This window comes from Macrobrachium nipponense, chromosome 31, assembly GCF_015104395.2.
Source record: "Macrobrachium nipponense isolate FS-2020 chromosome 31, ASM1510439v2, whole genome shotgun sequence".
NCBI lineage: Eukaryota > Metazoa > Arthropoda > Malacostraca > Decapoda > Palaemonidae > Macrobrachium > Macrobrachium nipponense.
Genome location: NC_061093.1, coordinates 56,196,501 through 56,204,000, shown reverse-complemented (window position 1 = coordinate 56,204,000; position 7,500 = coordinate 56,196,501). Strand labels below are relative to the sequence as shown.

General features: G+C 33.3%; 1 protein-coding gene across 12 annotated transcripts in view; it reads right to left on the bottom strand.

The window, feature by feature from the left end:
* Positions 1–7,500, bottom strand: part of LOC135206988 (plasma membrane calcium-transporting ATPase 3-like) — a 127,583-nt gene that overhangs the window by 56,244 nt on the left and 63,839 nt on the right. The gene's annotated exons all lie outside the window — the stretch shown is intronic.

Here is a 7,500-nt window from a genome sequence, read left to right as displayed (position 1 = left end):
TCAGCTTTGCGTAAGTCCGTTAGTCCCCTGCTGCGTACATTAATCAAGAAAGCGTCCTTTCGAAAAGTACGCACCTTTATATACATATAAGCACGCATACAGGCATAGTACATACACAGAAACATAGATCCATACATAGATACGTATATACTGCCTGTATATATCTCGCCCCCCTTTAGTAACACTGATTTTCCAAGGAAAATGGTGATGTGATAATCTCATTGTGATTGTGCGTTTACCTTTGCGAAATCTATTCACGCTGGTCTTTTATAGCAAAGAAAACGGGATTTCACGCTGGTCTTTTGCAGTAATGAAAACGGGATTAAGTAGGGTAAACGTTGCATGAGTGCGTATAATGTCTCGTGTGTAGAATGAGAATTTTACAATGACAAGACGAATGATATTCTTTTCTTATAATATCACAAAGGATTATACGCAAACTTTAGAAACCTAAGAACTCCTTCCTTGTAACCTGAGAGAAAAACTCATGCTTAGCAAAATCAAAGAGGGGTATTTCTCTAAAATATTGGGTCACAAAATCCCACCCTTAAGGCAACAAACGTACGCATAAAAAAGTCTTACACACACACACACACACACACACACACACACACACAAAGCACGCACATAACCATGAAACATATCTTAGTTGATTCTAAGGTCTGTCTGTCTGTCTGTCTGTCTATATATATATATATATATATATATATATTATATATATATATATATATATATATACTATATATATATATATATATATATATATATATATATATATATATATATATAATATATATATATATATTATATATATATCAAATAATATACAGTAGCTTAGCACTTTACATAAATATTGCACCAATATATTTATTCCGATCGCTTAAGCGCATAGGTACTCCTAAACACGATAGCATAAGTGCACATAATGTTACAACCATTCTGCGTCATATGAACTAAATTCTTAGTGCTTTTTAGTGCTTCCGTCACTTAAATAAAAAAAAAAAAGAAACCACAAAAATGATGCAGAGTTCGTAATGTCGAGTTTTCTAAAGGTAACTGTCAAGTATATGTGCTTTCGGGAGCAGTCAGAAAGTTGCGTCACGTGAGATGACGTCATGTCATGTCACGTCACGCGAGAAAGTCACGGAAATGCAGACTCATTTCCAGCGCTTTATCGAGTGGTATACCGAGTACATGTCCAATCGCTTCCGGTTCTCTAGACAATGTTTTTTTTTACTTTTTTTTTTTTTTTTTAACCCACTTGACTGTGAAAAGCGAGAATATTTTTGCAATATTTTGTATCCCACAATTAACCACCTGGACTGGTCGATGTAAGTTTATATTCTGTAATGGGGATATTGTCTTATATATGTGGCTAAGAGCTGACATCATTTATGTTACCGTAATAACCTGGTCCGGAAAAAATTGTAATTTATATTCCGCAAAAACCTACGCGTATTTCATGACAATTCCCGGCGTGAAGGAATCGTTGTATATCAATATCAAAATACATAATGCTTATGTTCACAAAACCTGACTTAAGACTGTTTTCGCATTTTTTTAAAACTGTTTTTTAATATCTGTCGGGCTTTCATTCTGGTGTCCTAAAATGTTACCCAAGAGACTTTTGCTACGAGACTTTTTGCATTTTGTAGTAATATTATGAAGATAATGTATCCTGACAAGTACATCACATGGACTGTAAATAGTGTGTGTGTGTATGTGTGTGTATTCTATGTGTGTATATATATAGATAAACATATATACATGTATATATGTTTGTACATATATAAATCTATATATATATATATATATATATATATATATATATATATGTATGTATATATATATATAGTATATATATATATATATCATATATATATATATATATATATATATATATATATATATATATACATGTAGTCGTAAAGCTGGAGGAAGGAATGAAAGGTCAACTCCTTTCATTCCTTCCTCCAGCTTTACGACTACATGAGATATCGCATGTTTTAGCGATAGTTCGTCAATATATATACATTATATATATTTATTTATATATGTACAAACATATATATATATGTATAAAAAAATCACAGTAGATGCACGTGACTTCATAATAAGCCAATACCACGGGAAATGATAGTCAGGAATCCAAGCGCTTTCGTCTTTATTCAGACATCGTCAAGTAGCTCCTTGACGATGTCTGAATAAAGAGACAAAGCGCTTGGATTCCTGACTATCATTTCCGTGGTATTCGCTTATATATATATATATATATATATATATATATATATATATATATATATATATATATATATATATATATATATAGATATATATGGAAGGACAGGGTGACTAGGAAATAGCCGGTCATCAGGTGATACATTTATTGCCGACGCGTTTCGTAACAGTTACATCATCAAGGCTAAAAGACAAACACAAATTAAAAATACATGAAATATATACACACAGGGTGTCCATGAAGTCCCAGTACCATTACAAGCAATAATTACTTGTAATGGTAATGGGACTTCATGGACACCCTGTATTGCATATAATATTTGAACAAAAGATAACGCTATTTCTAAATTGACTTAATTAGATAAAGACAACGGAAGGAAACTGAATAAAAACAAAAGACAAAAACATTACACGACTTTCATAGCGAGGATAATTGCAACACTAATTCCCACCTCCTATTACTACTCCCTGCTATCGAGTAAGAACCATATACGGAAGTGAATGTAGTATATATTCCAGTGTTGATCTTTTTGACAACTGTCACGCAAAGGTCAACAACAGAGGGTCACGGAACGGTACGCACCACGCCTAAATTTATTCGGTAGATCAGGGAAGGAGTGTATTACGTAAATGCGTATTCCGTCGAGTGACTGGATATAATTCGTAATTAGTTTGTTCGTATGGTGCTTTTACGATGCATGGAACCCCAGTGGTTATTCAGCAACGGGACCAACCAACGGCTTTACGTGACTTCCGAACCAAGTCGAGAGTGAACTTCTATCACCAGAAATACACATCTCTCATCCCCCCCACCCCACTGGAATGCCCGAGAATCGAACTCACGGCAACCGAGGTGGCAAGCCAACACCATACTGACCACTCGATTCTCTTTATAAATGAAGACCGTACTTTCTTGCTTTGTTATTATATATATAATATATATATATATATATATATATATATATATATATATTTATATATATATATATATATATATATATCTATATATATATATATATATATATATATGTATATATCGGGTTCCTCATAGCTCGGCGAGGATAAATACATTAGCCTGGCCTTCGCATTGTCCTTTGTTCTATAAATAAAAAAATTCTCCTAAGTGGCGAAACCTTGCGTGTTTACGTCTTGACCTGTGAAATATCTTTACAATAATGCCCGTACTATATAAGTCTTACCACTCGCGCTGTACTTCCGTGAAAATATTCAGTTCTTAATTCCTTCCCGGTAAGGTGAACTCCGGCGAGGTTATTAGGGATAATAATAACGGTATTCTTACGTACGCGTATGCATGAAGAATGATTATTATTATAGGTGATTCCGTTTGCCTGCCTAATAATTATATAAGCCTCTGTGATCACGTTCTTAATTTTTACGCCTCCTGTTTCTGTTTTGTCATCGTTGCTTTATTCATAGAAATGAATAGCCAGAACATAATTATGCAATATTAACTACCAGTGTAGATATATATATATATATATATATATATATATATATATATATATATATATATATATATATATATATATATATATATTATATAATCCATGTACTATATAGCCTTGAGCTGAAAATGAAATTTTATTATTATTTATTATTATTGTTATTATATATATATATATATATAATATATATATATATATAGTACTGTTACTTTAATACTTAATCATTCAGTGTCCTAGTTATGCACATGAGAGTTTCCATGCTTGCAAAAGCCTCACTGCAATGAATATATATTGCAAGAAGTTGACGAATACAACCTGACATAAAGACGAGTTATGTTTTGATGTAAGAATTGGTAAAACTTGAGAAGATATTCGATACCATATATATTATTGGTGTAGTATATGTAATAAAATGACGTCGTGCAAACTAGGTAGGCTATTCCAGACTCGAGTCAACAAACGGACTCTGGCATTCGAACCTTTTATTCGGTAATCGATAGAACTTGAAACTAGAGAAAGGGTGTAGGAGAAAAATCTCTGCGTGACAAGGTCATATCCGTTTTATATATTTAAAAGAGAAGAGTTACACTCTGCGTGGGCGACTCGACTGAGAAAGCTGTCAAAAGTAAGAACACAGGATACTGAGAATGAGTACTTTTAGGGTTAACGTCGTTATAAATGTGATCTAGATAAAGGTAAATTGAAAAGATACGTTTGTCTGTCAGTCTTCATATTATGCACTTACGTATAATTGCAATGTAGATCAACTGTTTACTTATAGATAGCCAAATCTTTTAGTTTCGTCCCGATGTCTGTTTACTACGAGAAAAAATTGAGATTCAGAAAAATGAATCCCATTACGATGTCTATTTACTTTGGTATTACGAAAAAAGAAATATATATATATATATTATATATATATATATATATATATATATATATAATATGATATATATTAATATATATATATATATATATATATATATTTATATATATATATACATCGAACATCAATGTCCCTCAATATCTAATTCATTCAACTAGGAATTAATATACTTTCATATATGTTAACTGTCCTGCATTTGTTGGATTCATGGTTCGCGCCCGTGAGCCGACGAATTTCTTATCGACAATAAATTCCCCTTCGGTTAACATATATGAAAAGATATTAATTCCTAGGTGGAGTGAATTAGATATTAAAGGACATCTGTAGCTCGATGTATGCATATGAATCACGGTAATGTGATATGACACTCATATATATATAATATATTATATATATATAGAATATATATATATCTATATATATATATATATATATATATATATATATATATATATATATATATATAATAGATATATATATCTATATATGAATAACTTGATCACGAAATATATAAAACGTAATGCTATGTATAAATAAGGGGTAATGTGTTTCAGCAGAAGAATAATTACGCGGCATATCATTCACAGATAACATTATGATTGACAGAACGGAATTTAACGTCCCTGGTGGGGGAGGGGGGGTGTTGCCCTCAAAGATCGTCCATTAAGCGAGAAAGACAAATAACAATAAATATAAGAACAATAACAACAAATCTATAACTACTATTGCACACTGCACACATCACATGGCTACCCCTAGACACTCTCACGTCGAGACCTGCAATCCTCCATTGATCGTTCTCAACACTCGAGTGAGGGATTGTCTGCCAGAGGGTAACTATGCTTAATGAGAAGCCACAGGATTTATGCGAGGGTCTCATGCAACAGTCAAAAATCATAATAAAAAATATAGCGAAGAAAAAATTTTTTTTTTCGTATCGTTGGCACTCATTGGCACTCGGGCGACACTGGTGGTGGTGGTTTGGGGGGGGGGGGTGGTCTCCCCAAATTGAAGCACTGATTTGGGTTACGCCCCTTCTCTCTTCAAGGACTTGCTGGATGAAGAGACTCCGGCATAATTGTCATTAAATGCCCCAGTCCTATCATTAGCCGTCGTTCCCTGTTCTTCTATGAAATATCTTTTTGAAAATTTCGCTGTTGCTCGAGGAGAGTTGACCGTCAAGTAATTAGCACTGTTTTGAATTCAGAGAAGTGATAATATCTTAGTTGTATGATTCAAGTAAGTGTGGCAAAGAGAGAGAGAGAGAGAGAGAGAGAGAGAGAGAGAGAGAGAGAGAGAGAGAGAGAGAGAGAGCTGAAGTAAACTGGAATTTATACAAATCAATAAACATCTTATATAGCAAAAACATGGGTTTATATTAATCACCTTTCCATATTCACCGAAGGACCATTTACCATAAAACGACACGCATCCTTGCAAGATCATTCTTTACAACAACTCTACATGAACAAGAATTAAAAGAGGCTACTTTGATACTAATCAAAAGCATTAAACTATTACTACTTCTACAAATTCAAAACTGGCAACTACTGCAGTTCCTCCAACCCATTTCAAGATTTGCCTGTAATTCTTCTGCACCTGAAAGAAAAAGTAAACTATTCTTTTTTTTCGTATTTGGCCGGGGGCGGAGCCATCAGGAGCATACTTCATCCTGGGGTAGGTATTATTGACACAACCAAAACCTCCTCTCAACATTCCAGGGGAAGGCAGAAAAAATTGAATAGTTTAATGGCTGCGAATGGCTGCAGTCGGTGGCAATAACAAACGTATAGTCACGTGTCCCACATCCATTCGATTGTCTATCTGCCGCTTCTAATTATACTCACAAGGATTGACAAAGCTTTGTTGTGGATGTCCCACCTAAATAAACCCTTTATCATAAGCCTTGTTGAAACATATAAAAAAGTAAATGAGATTCCAAAACCACCTTTATAAGGACAAAAATTGATTCAGGTGCTAAATTTATAAAATAATAAATCCTTTTGACAAAGTCAAAATGAAAACAAATACCTAAAAGCTCTCGTAATTACCGAGACAAAACAATGAACCGAGTATCGAAATCACTTATGATTCCACCGTCAGTAGCTGCCAAAGACAATTATGGTTTGGAATATAACAAACCAAGAACAAGGGACACTTACTTCCGCAAAGACAAAACCGTTTTAGAATTCCCGTCGCCTTGCAAAGACACCATTCAAATGAAACGCAGCAGTGCAACAAAGCTAATTTGAAATACATTCAAGAGAGGCATACAAAGGTCAAAAGAAACACGTTCAAGAAAGGCATACAAAGGTCAAAAGAAACACGTTCAAGAAAGGCATACAAAGGTCAAAAGAAACACGTTCAAGAAAGGCATACAAAGGTAAAAAAAAAAAAAAAAACACGTTCAAGAAAGCATACAAAGGTTAAAAAAAAAAATGTTCAAGAAAGGCATACAAAGGTTAAAAAAAACAGTTCAAGAAAGGCACACAAAGGTAAAAAAAAAAAAAAAACACGTTCAAGAAAGGCATACAAAGGTTAAAAAAAAAACATGTTCAAGAAAGGCATACAAAGGTTAAAAAAACAAGTTCAAGAGAAGCATACAAAGGTCGAAAGAAAAACACGTTCAAGAAAGGCATACAAAGGTCAAAAGACTATTTAAAAACCTCTGACCTTCAACTGACGCTACTTCCGCTGGCGCATAAAAAATTTCTGTCCCAACTAACAATATGGTTTAACCTTATGTGGTTGATATTTCGGGAACTGAATATCACTTCTATTTGTGTGGAACAAGAAAGTATTATACTTTGTCTGAACTATGTACTAAATGTTCTTTAGGGAATCTTTTTTTTTTCTTCTTTTTTTACCAAACCTCTATTTTTTATATATAAATATTTTTACTTTTAGTAT